The sequence below is a fragment of the Melanerpes formicivorus genome, unplaced genomic scaffold (genome assembly GCF_026170545.1).
Source record: "Melanerpes formicivorus ecotype bairdi unplaced genomic scaffold, bMelFor1.0.p_v2 SCAF_37, whole genome shotgun sequence".
NCBI lineage: Eukaryota > Metazoa > Chordata > Aves > Piciformes > Picidae > Melanerpes > Melanerpes formicivorus.
In genome coordinates, this window is record NW_027142389.1 from 6,500,005 (window position 1) to 6,522,436 (window position 22,432).

The 22,432-nt window shown below is 44.0% G+C and overlaps 1 protein-coding gene across 1 annotated transcript in view; it reads left to right on the top strand.

Moving 5' to 3' along the window:
- PCDH11X (protocadherin 11 X-linked) overlaps positions 1-22,432 on the top strand; it is a 426,737-nt gene that overhangs the window by 11,395 nt on the left and 392,910 nt on the right. The window lies entirely within an intron of this gene.

Genomic DNA, 22,432 nt, shown 5'->3' on the forward strand with positions numbered 1-22,432 from the left:
CTCCTGGCGGGGGAAGGGAATCTCATTCCTGTGTTCCTTTGTTGTATATTTCTGTATATATTGTAAGTACTGTAAATTGTGTATATATTCCTCTGCATTTCCTAAACTGCTTTGTAAATACAGCACACAATCCTTGGCTAATCCGGCTGTGGCTTTTCTCTCTTTCATTTTTCTTTCCCTTCACTTACAGGGGGGGGAAGAAGGCTTGAGGCCTTCCCCTCAACCCTCGACAGGTGGGCAACAGCTGATTTCTTCCTCAGCTTTTTGAGATCATCTCAGTTTTATGAAGGACCCTGCAGATGACAGCTATAGTTACATATTTGTCTCGGTGGTTCGATGGAGAAGACTTCTCTATAGAGGTGATACCTCTGCTTTGTCTTGATTGTGGTTTTGTAGCTCAGCTTTAGGAGCTCGCAGTGTCTGTGCTGTTCTGGTTGGTGAAGCAGTGGTGGAGAAGTGGGGAGCGGGTCAGGAAGAGAGGAGAGCTGTTTGTTTTGTTCGGGCATTTGCATCTCACTCCTGTTTGCTGTTCCTGACTGAGTGTGTGCTATTTGGTGTGATTTTGGAGGCCCTGAACTGGGGCTATATGCACAGGCTCAGCTGTTCACTGGCTCTTGACACTGCTGTTCTGAATACAGCTTAAAGTACTGCTTTTGATCTAGGAAACACTCTTTCTGAGGAAGACCTGTGCCATGTTTATGTTCTTCTGTAAAAATGAACTGGAAAGTAGAAGGATCAGCTGAGGGCCAGAAAACCTGTGGCTGATTCTTTTGCCTTAGCCCTTCAAGACCTGAGTTAGCTGATGTTCAGAGCTGTAAGAGAAGCTTGTTAATTCAGCTTTTCCTGAGGGTTTTCTGGAGTTTCATAGTTTCATAGTTTCATTCAGGGTTGGAAGGGACCACAAGGATCATCTAGTTCCAACCCCCCTGCCATGGGCAGGGACACCCCACACTAGATCAGGCTGGACAGAGCCTCATCCAGCCTGCTCTTAAACACCCCCAGGGACAGGGCCTCGACCACCTCCCTGGACAACCCATTCCAGGGCTTCACCACTCTCATGGGGAAGAACCTCCTCCTCACATCTAGCCTGAATCTCCCCACCTCCAGCTTCATTCCATTCCCCCTAGTCCTGTCACTCCCTGAGATCCTGAGAAGTCCTTCCCCAGCCTTCCTGTAGGCCCCTTTCAGATACTGGAAGGCGACAATGAGGTCACCTCGGAGCCTTCTCTTCTGCAGACTGAACAGCCCCAACTCCTTCAGTCTGTCCTCATAGGAGAGGTGCTCCAGCCCTCTGATCATCCTCGTGGCCCTTCTCTGGACACGTTCCAGCACCTCCACATCCCTCTTGTAATAGGGGCTCCAGAACTGGACACAGTACTCCAGGTGGGGTCTCACCAGGGCTGAGTAGAGAGGGAGGATCACCTCCCTTGCCCTGCTGGCCACACTTCTCCTGATGCAGCCCAGGATCTGATTGGCTTTGCGGGCTGCAAGTGCACACTGAGAGCTCATGTTGAGCTTTTTGTCCACCAGCACCCCCAAGTCTCTCTCCTCAGAGCTGCTTTCCAGCCAGTCACTGCCCAGCCTGTATTTGTGCCTGGGATTGCCTCGACCCAGATGCAGGACCCTGCACTTGCTCTTATTGAACTTCATGAGGTTGGCTTGTGCCCACCTCTCCAGCCTGTCAAGGTCCCTCTGGATGGCCTCCCTTCCCTCCAGTGTGTCTGCTGCACCACACAGCTTGGTGTCATCAGCAAACTTGCTGAGGGTGCACTCAATGCCACTGTCCATGTCCCCCACAAAGATGTTGAACAAGACAGGTCCCAGGACTGATCCCTGAGGGACTCCACTTGTCCCTGGCCTCCACTGGGACATGGAGCCATTGACAGCCACTCTTTGGGTGCGGCCATCAAGCCAGTTCCTTATCCATCTAGTGGTCCACCCATCACACCCATGTGTCACCAGTTTGGAGACCAGGATGTGGTGTGGGACAGTGTCGAAGGCTTTGCTCAGCTCCAGGTAAACGACATCAGTTGCTCGCCCCTCATCTATTAATTTTGTCACCTGCTCATAGAAGGCCACCAGGTTGGTCAGGCAGGATTTGCCCTTGGCAAAGCCATGCTGACTGTTCCCAATCACCTCTTCACTATTCTTTTGAGCGAGTAGTGACTCCAGGAGGATCTGCTCCATGAGTGGGCATAGAGGGTGGAGTGTAACTTTGTTTGTATTTGTGAAGAGTGTTCTGCTGATGTTTCATGTGGTTGGTTTACTGCTCTTTACTGCAAGAGTGTCTGGAAGCTGATTGAGAAGTTTGCTATGAAAATGCAAGAAATGCAGTTTCCAGAGAGGGATTCAAATGCATGGACTGTGTGGGTAAGAGAATAAGGTAAGGTTGAGAAGAAACAGTATTTTTGTGGACAGAAATTGAAGTACTTTGACTAGATAGGAGTGACCACTGTAAAGGGAACTAAAGCTCTTCACATTTCTCTAAAAAAAGGATCTCCCATGTTACAGAAGCTGTAATTTATTCTTTGTTTCACGATGGAATTATTTGTTAGAGCAGGGAAGCAAAACTTCTGCACTGGAAGGAAGTGATGAAGGTACTTAAGGTTCAGTTAGCATTTCATGTTTTGTTACTGTGGTCGTTAAGGTGAGATTAGACTTTCCCATTGTTTCAGGTCCTTTCCTTCTTTTTCTGAGATGTCTACAGTAGCATTGGTATGGTTTTTAAATGTCTAACATGGTCACCATAGTGCTTATGCCACACAACTGAAATTTAGGGTAAAGATAATCCACTGATTTGTGGTGGCCAATTTTAACTGGAAGCTCAGCATGTACTCATTCAACCTCAACTCTTGCTGTTCCACTTCACCATTCTGCTGCTGCTGTCTGAACAAGAACATTTTCAGTCCCTTGAAACTTTTGTAGACATTACTCAAATACTTCCATAAATCTGCAGTGTTTTCAGTTTATTTGTACTTGCTTGATCATTGAACACAGTTCACAGATTCACAGAATCACAGAATGGCTCAGGCTAGAAGGGACCTCCGAGATCCTCTACTGCCACACCTCTCAACTAGACTTAGCTGCTCAAGGTCTCATCCAACCTGGTCTTCAACAGGCAGGAGGCTTCCACAACCTTCCTGGAGAGCCTATTCCAGAGTCTCACCACCCTCCTACTGAGGAACTTCTTCCTCAGCTCCAGTCCACTCTTCTCTGCCTCAGCTTCAAAGCATTCCCACTTCTCCTGTCTCCAGACACTCTGATGAAAAGTCGCTCAGTTGTTCCACAACTGTGGACTGTTTCCTTCAGGTCACATGGAGGAAAGTTTCTTACCCTAATTATTTACCTTAATGAGCATGTGTAAAAGGCTGTTTTGCTTTTGAGCCGTTAGATACTCTCAGTCTGGTATTTTCAGAAGCCTGCAGGTGTGGATTTTGAATAAATGAAAAGAGCAGATGGTGTACAGGGAAATCTTTGGTAGGCCAAGAAGCTGAATCAAAGTTTCCTTGAGTTCCAGGAGGCACTCTGCTTAGGGACTGTCTTTCCATCACTGGGAAGTTTAATATTAAAATGCTGATGTATGTTGTAGAATTTCATATGTGTGTGGAATATTCTCTGGCAAAAGGGTAAGCCCTAAAAAGAGATCAGCAACTGCATGCTTGTTAGCACATCTTGTAGACATGGGGCTTAGGTTTGCCTTGAGATGTTCAACCCTGATGGTGCTGAGTATAAAAATGTCAACATAATTAGTCATCTGCAGCAGAAAAGAATTTTTTCCATTTCTTTTCACTGTGGAGGAGGGCATGAACTGGTTTAAAGTTACTCTTAATCATTTAGATTTTCTATTTTTGCCACTGACTGGGAACATTTACCAGTGACTTTTTTTTCTATCTTGAACTCATGGATGGGCTGTTTAGTGAGACAAATGTTGTTGAGAGGAATGCCCTGATGAGCCCGTATGAGCTGGGGAATCATCAGCCAGAGCTACTCCTTGACTGATGATCAGGAGTAAGACATAGAACCATGCCTGATCAGCTTTCAATATGAAGTGAGCTACTGACACTATTCTAGTGCTAATCCAGGCTGTAGCTGTTAAGGAATTGTAGGTGTCCATATGAAAAACCTCACATGAAGTGTTCTGGATAAGGCACAGGTCTCAACAGTCACTCTGTGCGCTGGTGCAACTGCAAGCAGAGTGTTGTGCAAACCTAAAATGCTATCCACAAACTCATAACAAAGACAATTCTTCTGATCCGTCCGGTGTTTGAATCACCATAAACCTCAGGGGATGCCTCTTTGCAATCACAGCTAGGCAAGACAGTGTAATTTCAATGTACAGTTGCAGTCACAGGTAATGTACTTTCAATGCATAGTTACCATCACAGGTAGTATGTGTGGGGCTGTGCAAGCACAGGGAAATGGCAGATTTTCAATTTCCCTCAGAATGTGTTCATTATTAGAAGGTATTTGCCAGAGTCTTATTTGTTGTAAGAGAAGAAAATCCTCTTCAAGTTTTTAATGAATCTCTTGAGAGATTTGTCAGATTTTCAGGTTAAAAAAAGCTATAAACATTCTGCTGGGAGTAGTCATTAAGGAGAAGATGAATGTGAGTTATCTCTACATTTCTTGTGAAACAGAAGCCCTGAAGATGGTTTACAAACCAAAAAGCTGTTTCTCTTTAAGTGGTCTGTACTGCCGCATTAGGTAATGAAATCCAAAGCAAGATGAAATTAAGTCTGCCTGCAAGATGAGAAGTAGTTTCACTGTTTTGTTTGGAGAATGTTGTGGGTAAGACAACATTGATCTGAACTTGAAGGGAAGAAGCCTGAGCCTAATATTTCCTTCATTTCTAGATTAGAAAAAGCATTAGAGTGGAAGGAAAAAACCCTTCCTTACTGCATAGTAAATCAGCTGGGAGGGCCTTATGTTGAAAAATCTGATTTCCTAAGTGAAATCAAAATGAATTAATAAAAGATCTGTAGATTAAATAAATAAATGCAAAAAAACCCAACCCAGCTCAATCCTCTGGTGGGTTCCTTTTTTGGTAAATGAAGAAGTGACAGCAGTGGCCTGCTGAGAGGCTTCCTTTTCCACCAGGCACTTCATACCCTTCATTACTCACTCCAGCTTGCCTGACCCAGCAGCATGCTAGTCAGAGACTCCTCATTTGTGATGAAACAATTTGTTTAGTCCTGTTTGGTTTTCATCTGAAGTATTACAGATGCAGTGGAAGGAATTGTTTTGAATGCACTGCCAAGAGGCAAAAAATGCAGATAAATATTTCCAAAGATATTCATCAAAAATTGTTGCTTCAAACTTTTAAATTGGTCATCTAAGAGTACTCTTGAGCAGACTTTGGTCTAGGCATGTGTAACAGTGTGACTGACCATGACAGGAAATGGGACAAGAACATCAAACCTGCTCAGGTTTAGGGCTGAAACATCACCAGGTGGAAAGGAAGGGATGTATTCATGGAGAAGAATTTTTGTGATGTAGCCTGTTGGTGGAAGATGAATGGAAGGGTCTTGTGGCACGTTGTTGTGTTTGGGTACGTCTTAAATGCCAGCATTGCAATTTGTTGGATCTCACCTTCCTTACATTTCCTTTTTATCTCCATTTATATTTGGGCTGCCATTTTCCTAAGTGATTAGAAAGCATTTAGCCAGTTTTCATTTGTCTATGATCCACTACTACCTTTCTCTGCATGTCTCCAACTGACTCCTGCTTTTCCAGAGATGTGGGCCCAAAAAGGAGCATTAAGCAGTCGGTTCAGCCCTGGTTTTGCTGAGCCAGAATCCTAGGCTAGCCGTCGGCCATGGGCTGTGGGCAATTAGCAGTTTGGAGTCAGCCAGGGCAGCTGAGCTGAGTTGGCTGCAGGTGTACCCCAGACCATGAGCATCACACAGTATAAAGGGAACAGTTTTCTGAAGACTCTTCCTGCTTGGGGTTTCTTTTGACCTTGCTTCTTGTTTTTTTTTCTCCCACCTCTGAAGTGGCTTATTCACCATCCTGCTCCTGAGGCTGAGTATAACTTGATGTAGTTTGTGTTGAAGTAGGTGTTGGTTTGGCTGCTTCATTAAACCTGTTTTCATTTCAGCCCACAGGTCTTGAGGGGGCTTTCCCAATCCCCCTTCTTGACCAGGGAGAGGTCACTGGGTGATAGAGCAGCTGCTAGACACAGACAGGTTCCAAAAGATGGCTTGAAGTCCTGTGACTGGTTCCTTCAGGAAGGCTTGCAAGGTTTTAGGAAGAATGCCAACTAGTGCACAGACAGCTTGGCTCTCAGAGCTCAGTGTTAAGGTTAACAAGTTGTAAATAGCTGTATGTTGCCATTATCTCCAAACCCTGCTGCTTTCAGGGCATGATGGGACTTTTATAATAAGAGTTGTTCATTGCTTGCTTGGTTTTTTGCCTTCTTTTGCAGAGCTCTTACTGAAGAGTGAAATTTAAAAGTTGGATGGCTTGTGATGGGCTCTTGATGGCATTCTTTTATCTTACTGGCCAGCATGTTACTGATAGAACTCTAACAAATACATCACTGAATTGAGGGGGAGGAAAAAACCCAAACCCAACCCTGCTGCTGTTTTATTTTTGTAAAGAACTATTTATAGGAAGGAACATGTAATTTTGGATTACTTTTTCCTAGGAAAAGATATTCAGTGTTAAGATAGCAGAATATATTTACAGTAGCTACTGTAAATATCCATAATGTATAAGACTGTTTTCCAGCAATATAAATGTGCACATCATGACTGAGGTCTGTTGAGCTGTGCTGACTTACAGGAAACCATGGATTCATAGACTGGTTTAGGTTGGAAGGGACCTTGAAGGTCATCTAGTTCCAACCCCCTGCTGTGGGCAGGGATACCTCCCACTAGACCAGGTTGTTTTGTTTCAGTTTTTGTCAAAAGCACTGCCTAGTGTGAGTTTTAAAATGTTCAGAGGCTAAATCACACAAATGTATGTGGAAGGATCCTCAGCTTGGTAAAGAATGATCTTGGAGAAGCCAAAATTTTCCCTTTACCCTTCAAGTGTTTTGCAACACTGGTCTGTAGCACTGAACACATGGAAACTCCATGGGCACTGGAAATTGTGGGGGAATTACTGGAGATTCAGAACAGAATTTGTATGTGATCCAAGTCTCTCTTGGGCAGATACAGCCTGCTGGAAACTTGGGCAGAGTGTGCATTATGTAACCAGGCTCAGCTTCACAGCTGAGTTAGAAAAAAATGACATTTTGCTTCCCAGAATGAGAGCTGGGTAAAGAAATTTTGTCTTGATCAAATGTAGCAGCTGTTGCAGTTTATATTCAAGTGTGATGCAAATCAAGGCTTCATTTCTGCTGTGCTGTTCTGCACAAAGAGGTGGTTGGGTTTTTTTTCCCCCTGAGCACCATCCTATAGCTTTGCTTCAGTAATTACAAATGACTGAAAAAAATTAATATATATGTCTATGCACAGAGGTTCTGCCATTCTGTAATGACATACACAGTTTAAAAATGCTGAAGTGATGAGTCAGGGTTGTAGCAGGCAGAGCACTCGCAACTGGAGTGTGCTAAACCGTTTCAATATTCCAAGCATCATCTACAACAGATCTTGCTCTAATTCATTATGAAAACAGCAATTTCGTTTAATCATTTATTAGCTGTTTATAAGGTGTCTGCATATTAAGTGTGCATACAGATTGTTGTTCAACCTGGCCACTGGTTCAATGATTGCAGAGGTGTCGCCCAGCTGGAATTGCTGACGGCTCTCTTTGGTGATCATTGTTCACAGCTACCAGTTAACAGCGTGACTGTGACCCAATGACTCTGAAACATGGATGTGGAACAGAGTAAATGAGTCTTTGACCAACTAAGAACTGAGGATGGGCAATCCCCAAGCCATCACTCAAAACAATACTTACATTTTAATGGGAATTGTTTATGAGTCAGTCACTTCTGGAATGTTGTGTTCACCATTGTCATAATATACAGTGTGAGGCTTGCCCAGGAGCACTGTAACATCTCTGTCCTTTGAGGTTTTTCAGGTGCAGCTGGCCAAAGCCTGTGGCAGTCTGCTCAGGATGTACACTAAACTGTGTGTATATGGAATATAACTGCTAGAATTCTTAGACTCCTCAAATTCCTACTGACAGGATTATCACCTTTGGTTCTACTCCTGAAGTGAGTACGTGAAGTCTGGAAGAACCCTTGTGGGTCTTTGCTGTCTTCAGCCCTGCTCCTACTCACACCCCACCCCATATCCTTTTCATCTGTGTGCTCACAGACTAGTTACAAACTCTTGAAGATTTTGTTGCAAGAATTTTTTTTCTCACACACCTCACAACTTCTATTGTTTGATTTTCCCTTCTTAAGTAGATGGATCCCAAAATTCCTCTTGCCAGCCAAGAATTGATGAGCCACTCTAAGACTTCAAAACTCCAGCAGGTTCCCATCATGGTACATCACTTGGCTCTTTCAGCTTCAAATTCTTCGATGCCAGTATTTAGTGCTGAGGTATTTGAGGTTGGCTACACTTCATGCATTTCTTGTGAGGTGGTCAGATTCTCATAGATGGTGAACAAGTGAACTGCTCACATGTGGTGGTGTTTGTGGTGCTGTGTGCACTTGTGCCTGTGCTAGCTTTACTCTTTGACACCTGATTGCTGTCGCTTTAGTTAAAACTGAGCCTGCATTCTTGTGAATATCTGTTCTGATGGATTCCGGTGTTCTTTGTCTGATCTCTAGATAGATATCTACACACATGAGAGATGTCTTTGGAGAACAATTTTATTTCCAGCTGTGAGGGTGAAATTTTCTGCTTCAGGCACTTTGAAAAAAAAGTTTGTGTGAAAAAACCCCAAACCTAAACAAAAAAGAAAACCAAAGCAGCAGCTCCCCTCCCCCACCAAACCCCAGCAGTGACTGGTAAAGTGAAGGTGAGAGAAGATTTTTTTCCTTTCTTTTTTCCTCAAGTCACTCATCAGTACCTGTGGGCCCTCAGCACCATAGCTCAATATGGCATTCAGTCACAATTAATACTGTTTGAGCAACAGTGACTGAGCACAAAGCATTCCAGGGATTAATGACAACCTGAAAAAAACTGCCAGCTTGCAGTAATCAAGAGAGTCTCTTGAGAGTCTGTGAGTTGCCAGGAATACCTGCCATGAAGTCTTCATTACTATTATTACTTCAGATTGATGGAGAAGATGGTATAGATTTTTTTTGGTATTAAAAACCTTTCATTTGCTGTTTATCCAATTTTTTTTTCAGTGTTTGTTCCTACCACCTAAATATGTTTCCAAAATTAGAAAAGAGGAAGGAAATTATCCCAAATTATCTGTGAGAGCTTGTATAAAGGACTGCTTTTGCTGCTGCCTAGGATTTACGTGCCAGTCACGGGTGTCAGGAACTGAGCTACCAAAATCAGCAAACACCCAACAAGGGTCCAGCCATGGTAATACTGAATAGACTAAGGGCAGCAAGGAAAGGTTGATACAGCTGTGCCTGTCACCTTGCACGGCACCCCAAGAGAGCTTTTGTGGAGGAGTGAAGCATTTTACCTGTGTTTTGGTACTCCAAGAGTCAAGTCTGCTATGAACACATAGCTGTGTGTCTTTCCATTGCCCCCAGTGCGCTTCTCCTAGCTTCAATGAAATGACATCTGGATGCAATATGAAATCAAACTGTCTTTAAGGTTCAGTAGTGAAACATTAACTTCCAGAATCCACATGCCTGAAGTTTAGGATGAACTGCTCCTTGAAGGTAGGACTGCCATGAATTGTAATACTTAGGGATGGAAACCCTGTAATGAGGACCAGAGAGTGCTGAGCTACTGCAAGTGAAGTGCATGGTAGACCGTTGCTGAGTAGCAGAGTTGGCAACCTGTGTGCCAGGCAGTTTCAGTGAGTGTGAAAGCCCATGAACTGAGGTCTGATCCTGTGTTCTTTACAAAGCACACTTGTTAGTTTGACAGACCTTGCTTCCATAGCGCTGCCTGCCTCTGTGTTGCATGAGTATCGTTTTATGTGGCACTAACAAAGTAACGTCTCTAAGTTCCTTCTGAATTTATGCTGAACCATGCTGATTTGCATGCACGTAGCACAGGAAATGAGAAACTTTTACATGAAAAATCTGTATTCTTAGCATTTGGTATTCATGCACCCTTCTCTGCATGGAGTTCTCATTAACATCACTGGAAGATTTAGCCACACACCTTCCATCCTGGAAGGGTGATTACATTCCCCAAGTTTTATGAGAAGACTGCATCTTGCTTTTCAGTTGTTAATTAATACTAGTGAGAGGCATGTGCAGCTACACTCCTGGCCAAAGGGTTTATATTCTGGTTTGAAAGCCAGGGTTGGACAAGAACCCATGAGTTATTCATGTCTCAGAGGAAATACGGTTTGGTTTGACTTCTGCTTCAGCTTGCTGAATAGTTTTTCCATTTAATTTTTCTGCAGAACCCCCCATTTAATAGGAATGTGAACAGCTGTGAGTGTGTAAAGCAGATTCATTGCAGCAGAATCACCTGAAATGCTGTCTTGTTCTTAAAATGTAACCTTTCAGGGAAAACCAGCAGCCTCTTTTAAGGCTACTCTTTGGTGTCAGGAGTAGATCTGAATGTGGTCTCATTTGCATGAGGGCTGTGCAGCAGAAATTCCCACTCCTACACTGTGACTGCAGCCCACCCAACTGTGCTTGCTGTTTCTAGGCCATCAGCACAGGATAGTTTAATTCAGTTTCCATCACTGCTCTCTAACTCATGGCATACATTTGGTGCATGGCTCTGCCAGATAGGTTGTACCGGAGGGCTTGAATGGATAGTGGCACCTCAGCCTGCTGGTAATGAAAAGCACAAAGAAAGATTGCCACCTGTGGTCTGAGCTGCTCTGTGGTGATGTAGTGAGCACTATGGATTGTGCAGCTGTTCCCATCTATATGGTGAATTCAGCAAGGGTGGAGGGAATAAAGCAGGGAGAACAGTAAGCAGTAGTTCTGGGGATGTCAGTGCTGCAGCATGAATGGCTGCATTTTGCATCTGGGGGAATTAGAAGAATCTTTGTTTTTCGTGGCATGTTCTCCTCTTATCATTTAGAAATTTGCAGCCCTGTGGAGTTGCATTTCTTTAGGAAGCACAGAACCCAATACATGAGGAGGGGAGAAAAAAGAAATGTTCTCTTTTTGGTGTAGACAAATTTTATAACCTGTGTTTTATTTTTAAAGCATGTAAATGGTTCCTATTTATTTCTGATAGTAGTGACTCAGCAGAGCAAATATTCTCTCTAGCACAAGTTACCTGATGGTTAGAATTTATATTGTCGGAAATTGGAGTCGTTGATTGCTGCAGGTGATGTACAAATATAAATACATGATTCTGGCCTGAAGAATGTAGGAATATAAAGTGAGTGCAATGAATAATTTTACTTCTGGGTAACAGCTATGAAGTGAAAAGAAGTAGGTGCTTTCTGTCTTGATTTTTTTCAGGTCCTGACGTGAAGTGAATTGCTTTGGGTTTCATAACTGTATTTCTACATCCTCAGCTATGAGGAAAGGAAGAAAACCAGCAGAAACAAATACTAAGTGAGAAGATGATGTTGTATTTTAAGCACAAAATCCTATCCGTAGGTACCTCCAAGTCCAAAGAAAACACTGGCAAGACAGGATGTTTTATTGGCTCCTTTCACATTGGCAGCACACAAGTCAGACACTTCCTGAAACCTGCCCAAGCAAATCACAGAAATTCCTAGAAAATGTATGGATGTAAGCCCCACCTTGTGGGACCAGCACAGCGTTTTGGCTGCTGACAGAGAGGCACTGGCATTCACTTGTCTGCAGTGATCCTCTCTGACATACACTGGTAACTGAATTCATGCCTTATGAAAGGGCATTTTCTCCTCTGAACTTGCTCTGTGCGTTTGTTGCTGTGACATTAAAGGGGCTGCTCTGATGTGTAAGTGCTAAGCACACTGGGCAGACAGTGGGCAGGATGAGTGTCCTATGTGAATACTGAAATGTTTATGGTAAGGAGCACGTGAAGGAACGTGGCATCAATTCCAGTTGCCGGCTACCCGATAAACTCCCTGTGTGCTATTAGTTGTATAAATTGAAGCTGGTTCTCATTAAATATCACACAGAGCTGCCTTCCAGTACCTTGCAGGGATCCTATGGGAAGGCTGCAGAGGGACTTTTCATGAGGGTGTCCAGAGACAGGACAAGGGGAAATGGATTGAAGCTGTGGGAGGGCAGGGTTAGACTGGAGCTGAGGAAGGTCCTCAGTATGAGGCTGGTGAGACTCTGGAACAGGCTGCCCAGGGAGGCTGTGGATGAGTCCTCCCTGGGGGTGTAGAAAGCCAGGTTGGATGAAGCCTTGAGCAGCTGAGTCTGGTTGAGAGAGCTCCCTGCCTGTGGTGTGGAGCTTGGGGTAGATGATCTTTGAGGTCCCCTCCAACCTGAGCCATTCTAGGATAGCATGGCTTGGATATTTTGCATTTTGTGCTTTGTTGAGCCATGGTTTATTCCCGAAATTGTTCGGGCAAATATTTTTCTCACAGTTGTTATTGACAGCTTTCCATTCAGACCAACTACAGATGGCACAGAAGAGAACTTTCTGCTGCTTACACCCTGATGTAGCTCTTTGTAGAATTCACATTCCCAACACAGCTTCCTTTACGTTACTGTTCAGATCAATATCCAGTTGCTGTAGATGGCAACATCACGATGTGACACATTGGTGTGCCTGAGCGCATCCATTCTGAGTGGTGCTGGCAACTGGACGCCTAGCAGCGTTGTCAGCAGCTCTAGGTACTTGTTGGCAGGGTTTGAGCATTGCAAACATCCTGCTTCACCTTTTCAATTAATGCCCAATGCCTCCTGCTTGCATTTTCTTGACTCCCTAATTACCTCTGGTTTTGTTTCACCTAGAAATGAAGGATTGGACCATTACATTTTCAGCTTAAAAAGCAGTCCAGATTAAAAAGGAAAGAAGAAAAGAGAAACATAATTGGCACAAAAGCTGTATAAACGAAGTTTCTTATTATTTTTCTTTAAATAATGAATTATTCAGTGTTTTGGTGTTAAAAATTTAACGGACTCCAAAGTAAGATATCAGCAGGACATATGTGGAATGGGTGGTAGTTCAAGTTTGATCTAAAAGGCTTGCCTTTGTATTGAAGTTGGGTTGAAGCTTTGATCTATTTATAATGAGTATTCTAAGGATTTACTAATTATTTTAAACCTGAAGAGAATCTCATAGTCCATTTTTCAGTTGGAAGGGAACCAAAAATAAACCTTGCTGGAAGGTAAAGGCAGAAAGTCGTGAAGTTCAGGCCTGTTTTTTAAAGTTAAAGCATGACCGCCTACTGGCTAGAATTTCTGATAAGGCTGGGGGAAATGTATTTTCTGTCTCTTTTTCATTCTGCAGCATAAGGACATTTTCTGAGTTGCTTCTAACTTCTGCTAGAGATAATGGCATCCTTTCTGTACTCTGTCCATGTGAAGTTTGCAGCCATAAGCTGGAATGCAGGGGTGGTGGTTTTCGTCGGAACGCTTTTTAGACAAAGCCTGTATCAATTTCAGTAGCCTGCCACGTTTAATCTATTAACAAACTAAATTAACTAACGTGTTTATGAGAAAAGGAGGGATGGTAATTCATTTATCAAGGGAAATGTATCTAACACATTCCTGACTCTACACAAATACCAAGTCAATCTGAATTTATCACTGCTTAGAACTTGGGATTTGAGAGGTGGTTTTGGAAGCCATGTACTCGTGCCTGAACCATATTTAATTCCACCTTTCGAGGCAGTGCACTTACTTAGCTTTGCTGCAGTCCTGTGTTACAATGCTTTTGTCATTCCTCAATGATTTGAAGTCTTTCAGATGCACAGAACATAGACACCATTCCTAAGGTGCTCAGTATGGAAGAGCAGTGACAGCAAACAGGTGGACATGAGTACTCTAGCTGTAGGTCTCCCAGCACTGCAGCATGCATGCTGCACAGCTGGAACAGCTGGGGGGTTCATATGAATACTCCTCAAAGCACTTGTAACAAGGATAGGAGATTGATGTAGATTTGCATCACAGAAGGCTTTCATTCATATAAACCAGTTCCATAGTTACTGTCTTGGAGTCAGTCATTTTTAGACTTGCAATATGTGGCAAGTGTTTGTTTCATGCAGACATGGCTTTAACTTACTGGGTGGTGAGGAAAAAACCACAGATACCAGAGCATTGTTCCTGAACAGAGCACCTTGCTATTAAGTGCTGTTTGCATCCTCTGAGAAATAGATATTTTGTTTTCCCATTTGCTAGGAAGTTTTCCAGTTTTCAAGGGATGCTGACTAGTTTAATGAATCTAAGACAGATGAACTACTGCCTTTCTTTTCCCATTGAAGCAGTATTTTGGATTAAAGGTGAACCTCTTTTCATGGTTCAGATAATTTTTATTAGCAGAAAGAAAAACATTCCAAATAAGCCTGGGACCGTGAGGAATTATTTAAAACAGTTCTGAGGAGCAATTTTTGCCTTTTCAATTATGCAAATGCTCATCAAGTTTTTGTCTTTGGTATCCTTTAGTGGATATTAAGCAACTGACAGACTTCTTGACCTGACACAGATGTAATAGCTGTGAAGGGCTTTTTTTTATATCCCTACTCTAGCACAAGATTAAAGAAATGAAAGTGCTGCATTCCACAAATCAAGCTCATGCTTATACCTGTATCTTATCCTTGTGATTAAAGTTTTATGGAATCACAGAATAATTCACACAGGAAGGAGCCTTGGGAGTTCCTAGTCCAATCTTCTCCTGCTCAGAGCAGTGTCACTGCTGAATTCATAACTGGTTGCTTTAAGTAGTCAAGTCTTAACCTGCAGAGGGAGGTTCAACAGCCTGCTCCGATGCTAAATTATTCTTTGTCACAACATACAGTCAAAACCTTTCCCATTTCAGCCTGACCCAGTCTTGTTCTCTCTGCACCCCTGACTAAGAGGCCTACATTTGTCCTTCTGGGATTTTTTTTTTTTCCTGTACTGGTAGTTCCTTTTCTCCTTGAACTTTGTCTTTATGTGCAGAGCTCTTTTCCTTCAAGACAGAGGCATAGTGGCAAAGTTTGTGCTGTCTGCCTTCACTTTTTAAGACTTTTTTTCACCGTGGCGTAAATACAAACTGGCACTGGAGAATGCAGCCAGGCAGCTTGTTTTGTGAATGAACACCAGACTTCAAGTATTCACTTGGTGCTCACAGGAATGCTCTGTTTAGAAGAAGAATCCTTTATAAAAGCAGGAATTTCAGAAAGAACTGGAGTGTATTTCTTATTATATAACAGAGATAAAAACATTTCTGTGTAACCACAAAGAAAAGCAGAGATGCTTCCATACAGGCAGGGGCTGGCAGTGTAAGCAATGTACACAAATAACTTCCTGAAGCCAAGCTGCCTTCTCTCGGTATTTACCACGCTGAAGCTCCCCGGGGACTGCCATAATTAGTTTTCTGCCTTACAAGTAATTATAGGCACCTGTAATTTAAAAAAATATTTGTATCTGAGCTATGATCTCTTGGGTATTTTCCTTTTAGAACCTTCCTCATTTGCTTTTAGAAGTTCTTTTCCACTAACTTCTACTCTTGGGATACTTTAAATGGAATGAAATGTTCCACTTCAATTACTTTTAAAACCAGATGAGACCTGAAACAACCCAGAGTTTTCCCTCCCCATGATCACTTTGTAGAGAATGTCCTTGGTTTGGGGTGGCTGATTGCCACCCCATGAGGCAGGGAGAAGAGTGAGGTCCAGCGAGAGTGCAGACAGACCAAGACTAGCCTTGAAAGGTTTTCACATGGTTCACAACTGAGTCCTCTGAAAATATCACAGCAGATGGCAACAAGGCATGGGTCTGTATTAATTGCTCTATGTAGTTCAGTGCATGCTGGCCACAGATTTGAAAACAGCTAGAATGATTGGACAGAAATAGTGCAAGGTGGCTGCACAGAAGCTGCCTTGGGGCGGGCCCTTGAATCAGACCCTTGTGATACAGGATATTGATCTGGTGTCTTGATGCCCTACTATGGGGACAGGGTGGTTTCCCCCTCTGCTGGGAGCAGGTCTTAATAGCTATTCAGTGACAAAGATAAGGATTTGATAGGTAGCTAGATTTCTTCTCAAGAAAGGGTAAGAGAAATCTTCATGGTGAGACTCTGGAATAGGCTGCCTGGGAGGTTGTGGCTGCCTCATCCCTGGGGGTGTTCAGTGCCAGGTTGGATAAGGCCTTGATTCTATATGGCCTCAGTGTGCAGTGCCACCCATTCTCATCACCGCCTATGTATCACTCTGGGAATTCTGAAGGACCACCAACCAGAAGATACTTGAGAGAAAACCGCAGTACTATGTTTCTTTGCTCTTCCTTCTGCTTGGATGTGTGACAGGTCAAACTCCACACAAAATAAATTCTCCATACTTGAATGCTGGCATTAGCTTTAAGCCAAAAGATTTCCTCAGGAAGAATTATTTAATAGTGATTTTGCTTAATACAAGAAACAGACAAGATAAGCCATGGAGGCTGCAAAGAATTGCCCGTTAATTTGACAAAACTAAACCGCTGACTACCAGAAGAATTTGCTTCAGTTTTTATTCTAACACTTGTATTGATCTCAGAATGATCTCAGCATTCATTTCTGTACAGTAGACTGACCCGTGATTAAAGCCTGAGTGTTTTCTTTTTCATCAGATACTTTGCAGTTTCCCTCTGTACTGAATCACCAGTGCAGCCTCATGGAACTACTGCTTCTTCTAAGTGAATTCTCAGTGGCAGATACAAATCGCTGATCTGGTTCAAAAAGCACATTGACTGAAAGGTTGTGAGATAACGGCACATACCCCTCAGGTATCCTGAGGCTGTCCCTACAGGACAGAGATGTGTATCCTGAGGACTTGAAACCTGCAGGTTTAAAGCACAGGACGTTTGAAATCTTCCCAGCCTTTAGACACAATCCATGATGGGAATCTTCTCAGTGCTGATAAGGAATCCAGACATCTTTGTGTCCTTCTCTCTAGAAAGAAGGGCCAGTTGCACAGACTCAGAGGAGACGTGTTGGCCTGACCTTCAGTCAGGCTGACTGGGAGACCAGGCATCACCACCTCCTGTTGTACCGCTGAGAGAAAACCTAACTGGCTGGAGTTTTAATCCTCTTCCCTGCTTTGGTCACTGTTCAAGACAATGGAGGCACTATTCTGGGAGGGCAGAAACATGCACTCTACGCTGTGGCAGTTTCAGCAGTTCTCTGGCTTCTGTCACACGTGAATACCAACCTGAGGAAAGGTTCATTACTGCCAAAGCAAGGAGTACAGCGCGCTTCAGAATGCCCTTCCTCTCTTCTGTCATGCAGACACTTTCCAAGAACAGGAGTGGTGCAAAGCTATTTCTGTCAGCCCTGTGCACTGCTTGGGAATTACCTCCAGAGGAAAGTCTTTGAAAGGAGCAGTGCCCAGGCCCTTTAAGGCCCCTTAATGTTCTCAGGGAATCTGCTCCACCTGCTTACATTTGACCTTGTTAGAAAGCCTGCATTCAAGCACAGGGGAGCAGATCTCCATTTCTCACCGAGTATGGAAATGAAAGCAGTCCCTGGCTGTTCAAACCCTGCCCTGGTCCTGGCTGGATGCGCTCATCTTGTATTTTCCTGAGAGCCTCTCTCCCAAAGAGGTTGGGATGCTGCTGTAATGTCAAATCTGACTCACTCTTGCAGTTGCTATTAAAAGTTAGCAGCTGTAATTAGGGGAGAATTTTGAAGGTGCTGTGTTGTATTGTCAGTTGTAACAGCTTTTAATTATCTTATATTTTTCTCTAAAGTGATCAGCTTTGCCAAAGTCAAATGTGCTTTTATCATTTTTACTCTGGAAATGAGCTGACACGTTTCACATGATTTAGATAGAAATTCTGTTACTGCAGAAAACAATTGGAATCTCTGAACTTTTTAAAGGATTTCGAACACAGGAGGCAGTCATAGTGCTTAGAGGGATTTTGCCATCATCCAATTAAAATAGTCCTCCATTCTCTCTAATACCATTCTATCTGCTCTTAAAATGCGTAAGACTAATTACATTAGCCCATAGAGGCCTTGCCTGGCTAATACTATTGGCCACTTCCTCAAATAGAAGAGTTAGAAATGATTAACCACTTTGCAAATCATACCAGTTTTTCTACAGCAGGACTGGATTTGAGGCAGAGATCTGCTGTCACTGTCACACTCAGCTTGCAGCAGGGTGCGGGACTGGAGCTGGGAATAGATGGCAACACTGAAACTGCCACGGCCAATTCCATTGTGCCTCCAGCCTCCTTTGGTCCGTCAGGAAACCAAACCCTTTTGTTGCCATTTCTAATCTGGTCTTATGCAGAGGATAGAAAGAATAAAGACAGAGCCTTATAGATAAGCCTTCTAATAGGACAAGCCTTGCTATGCATGATTGTGCTGCCTTTAAGTCCTATCAGTTGTACCAGGGAAGGACACTGGTTCTTAAAGGACCTGAAAGGCTGCAAGTGGTGAGGGATCTGCCTGTGAAAGACTGTCTGGGTTAGCCTATCCTGTGGCATGCAGCAGTCAGCTAAAGAAATACTGTACAGTGTTCATTTTTGGCAGGCAGCATCCTTGTCAATATGCATGAGCGCTCGGGTGAATGAGAGAACCTGTCACCCAAGGGATGTTACACACTGATGACAACAGCCACTCACAGGTCCTCTGCTCTAACATGCAGTTAAATTAAGTTTTTACAGTTGTCACTCTGAAAGAAGGAAAGCTGCTAGGCAGCAAAGGACAAGCGACGTTGGTAGTGCACCCAGGATCAAGGCTTTTGCCTTTCAGATCCTGCTTCAGAATGCATTCCTCAGGACTGCCAACAGTGAGCATTCTGTCACCCCCAGGGGGCCCAGCAAACCAGAAAATTAGTGGTTTGGGTTTATTATGATATTTATTTATTTATGGTATTTATTATGTATCTCTGTGAGAGACCAACAGCCCACAGTTCTTAGGCAATGCTGTCTCACCCCGGCATGCTGATGTCAGTTTGTATTGGCTGGATGGATTTTAATTACATCTACTGTGATGTTCACACCTAACTAAAGATCCATCCTGGGAGAGATTCTTGCTTGTGCCGTGAACTCTCTCTAATGAGTCAGGTATTGCTGGCTTTACCACAGAGTCCCCAGTTTCTCTGGGGCAGGGCTAAACAATGGTTCAGCTTGGGGCTTTTTGTTCTTAGTAATACCTGAGTCGAGCTGGTGCCTTTCAGCTCCCAAAAGCAAAATCAAGCAGGCTGTCTTTGATCCTTCTCATTCAGGAGTAGGTATATATGGTGGGTTGGCTAATAAGTATATAACATTTCAGAAAGGGCAATGCCAAGAAGCTCACAGAATGCTGCAGGGCAATTTTGTTGCTGGGAATCTAAATTTTGGATTTGCAGTTTGGCAACTGGGAGATTTCATTTACCACAGACAGAAGAGGAGTTCTCTTTCAGGATTTATTCCTCTTCTAGTCAGGTCCCTATACCTTGGGGTGGGTTTTGTTATTTGTTTGGCTTTGTTTTAACATAACTGGCCATGAAAGTAAATCTCCTCCGTAGTAAATGCAGTGCACTTTAAAGGGTGTGTGACAGTACTGGGCAGTTCTACGGGCACAGCCCCCTACAGAATATTCTGTGTCTCGGGGAAAGAAAAATTACTCTTCCCTTGAGGTAGCCTCCTAAGTGCTGGGCATGGTTTCTTGAACTGTGCTTTAATGCCCCAAAGCCATTTATTTCTTTGCATGCTGTTATTTCCCCCTCTCGGCAGTGTCTGCACACACAGACACACCCACAGCTCCTCAGCAGCTTTGGAAACTGAAGCAGAAGATTCAGGGATTACTGCTTTCCAGAGGAAATAGGATTGTGGGGGGAAAAAAGGAACTTGGAGCACTGGCTGAGATACCCAGCTCTGGGTATACATTTCCCAGTGCTGTAGAAACTTAAGTTCCCCTGAAATGTAGAGGATGAAAGTGCCAGTCCTGGTCTGACTTGCTTTTGTGGAGGCACGCTCAATTAGGGTATTGGAAAATGAGTCTGCAATCTGAATGGGAAAATACTTCCACTGTCTTCTGATACCTCTGAACTGCCTGTCCACAGGCTTCAAGTCTGACTGCTCTGAGGAAGGCACTAAGGGTAATTTAAAACTGAGTGCAGTGCTCTTCTTTACTTTGAGGGCTGTTGGCTGCTTCTTGAGATGATTGAATTTTCGTTGCAGTGCAGAGGGAAGCAGTCCATGGCCAAGATGAAACGGAAAGCTTAACAGGCACCGTACCTCTTGATGTTTATGGACACTTGGCCAACAATCCTAACAGAAGCTGAACTGGCTCTGAATCTCTGATAAAATTGAAATGAGGAGGAAATACCCTTGCAATGGCACCACCAGATGTGCCATCCACACCGGGGAAACACTGCATTGGTCTTCATTTTAGTAGATCCTGGGCTACAACTGAAGCAGCGTGGCCATCAGGACAGGAGAGGTGATTCTGCCGCTCTGCTCTGGTGAGACCTCACCTGGAGCACTGCATCCAGCTCTGGGGCCTCCAACACAAGAGAGACATGCACCTGCTGGAGTAGGTCCTGAGGAGGGTCACAAAGAGGAGAGATGCTCCAGCCCTCTGATCATATGAGGACAGGCTGGGAAAGTTGGGGCTGTTCAGCCTGGAGAAGAGAGGGCTCCAGGGAGACCTTGGAGCTGCATTTCAATATCTGAAGGGGACCTACAGGAAGGCTGGGGAGGGACTGTTTAGGAGGGCCTGTGGGGACCATGGTTTGAAACTGGAGCAGGGCAGAGTTAGGTTGGACATCAGGTGGAAGTTCTTTACAGAGTGGTGAGACACTGGAACAGGTTGCTCAGGGGTGTGGTTGAGGCTTTAGCAACAGATTGAAATAATTGAAGTCTTACAAGTAGCTTGGTTGCTCACAAATTAGCTCTCGACCAAAAGAATTCCCTCTCTCATACCAAGAAAGGTGTCTCTATACTCCATAGGGAATTTTGTCCCAGGAAACTGTCACAAACCCACTTGAGGGTGGGGGTTGGGCAACCTAATTATCTACTCTTCGCCGGGTTGTAGCACAGTTTTGGTAGTCAGCCAGCTAAGGGCACGGTTCCTTCTTGCAGCACACTTAGGTCCCTCTGCAGTACTTGTTAGCTTAGGCACTAGGTGGCCTGCTTGCTAAAACATCCTGCTGAAGGCTTGCACAAAGGCTCCGAGTGAGAAAGAAGGAACTGGAACTGCAGCTCTAATTTCTGCTGGAGGGTGAGACACCTAAACTGTCCAGTGCACAGAAACAGGTGCATGGGAGCCTGCAGGTAGTGCAGCCTGCTTAAAACCACGCTCAACAGGTGGTGTTTTGCTCTTGTCTTGATGAATACCTTTAAATATCTGAGGGGTGGGGGGCAAGCTGAAGGTGCCAGGCTCTTTTATGGTGGTGTCCAGTGATAGAACAAGGAACAACAGGTACAAGCTGGAACCCAGGAGGTTCCTCCTCACGAGACACTTCTTTATGCTAACGGTGCCTCAGCCCTGGAGCAGGCTGCCCAGGGAGGTTGTGGAATCTCCTTCTCTGGAGACTTTCCACACCCACCTGGATGCATTCCTGTGTGACTTGCCCTGGATGATCCTGCTCTGGCAGGGGGATTGGACTCCCATCTCTAGAGGCCCCTTCCAACCCTGAACGTGGTTTCATTCTGTGATTCTCTGGCACAGCAATGTTGTAGCAGTGTTGGTGTCAAAATCTATCTGCTTACATGTGCATCCTTTTTGCTTCCCACTGCTGTAAGAAGTCACAGTACCCACGGCAAGCTGGGATTCTAACCTGTTTATTCTCTAAATGTTAAGATCTTGGGGCAAGTAGCTTTTAAAATGTATCTTACAGACCTAATTCGCATTGTGCTCAGAGAGATGAGAAGGGTCAGTGTTTACTGCTTCTTAGGAGCAGGTGTAATAGGAATCAGTGGTACACAGACACTCAGTTTCACCTCAGATGGTGGCCCAAAGAATACAGCCATTGCAAGCAGTAAGCAAAGCAGCACCTTGCTGGGTTTTTTTGGTTTGGCTTTAGGTAACTGAAGGCTAGCTGCAGCCTGTGGGTTTTGAGTGATGCAGCTTGAGTCCTGTGCTAGAGCAAACCTTGCTGTGTTTTTCTGCAATTTTGATGTTTTCATTTATTGGTCTGTAAGTGTTGCCAGTGTCAGCAGGAGGTAGATGGTGAGAGGAGGTTGTGTTCAGTTTCAGCTTTTGGACATTGATTCAAAAAGAGAAGTATCAATTTTATTTATATGAAATGTAATGAAATAATTTCAGTAACAGGCCTTCATTAAGAGTAGTTGTGCTGCAGACTGAATGGCTGCATAATTGACCACTGATTCATTGCAGTATGATCGTTCACCTTCTTAATTTCAGGT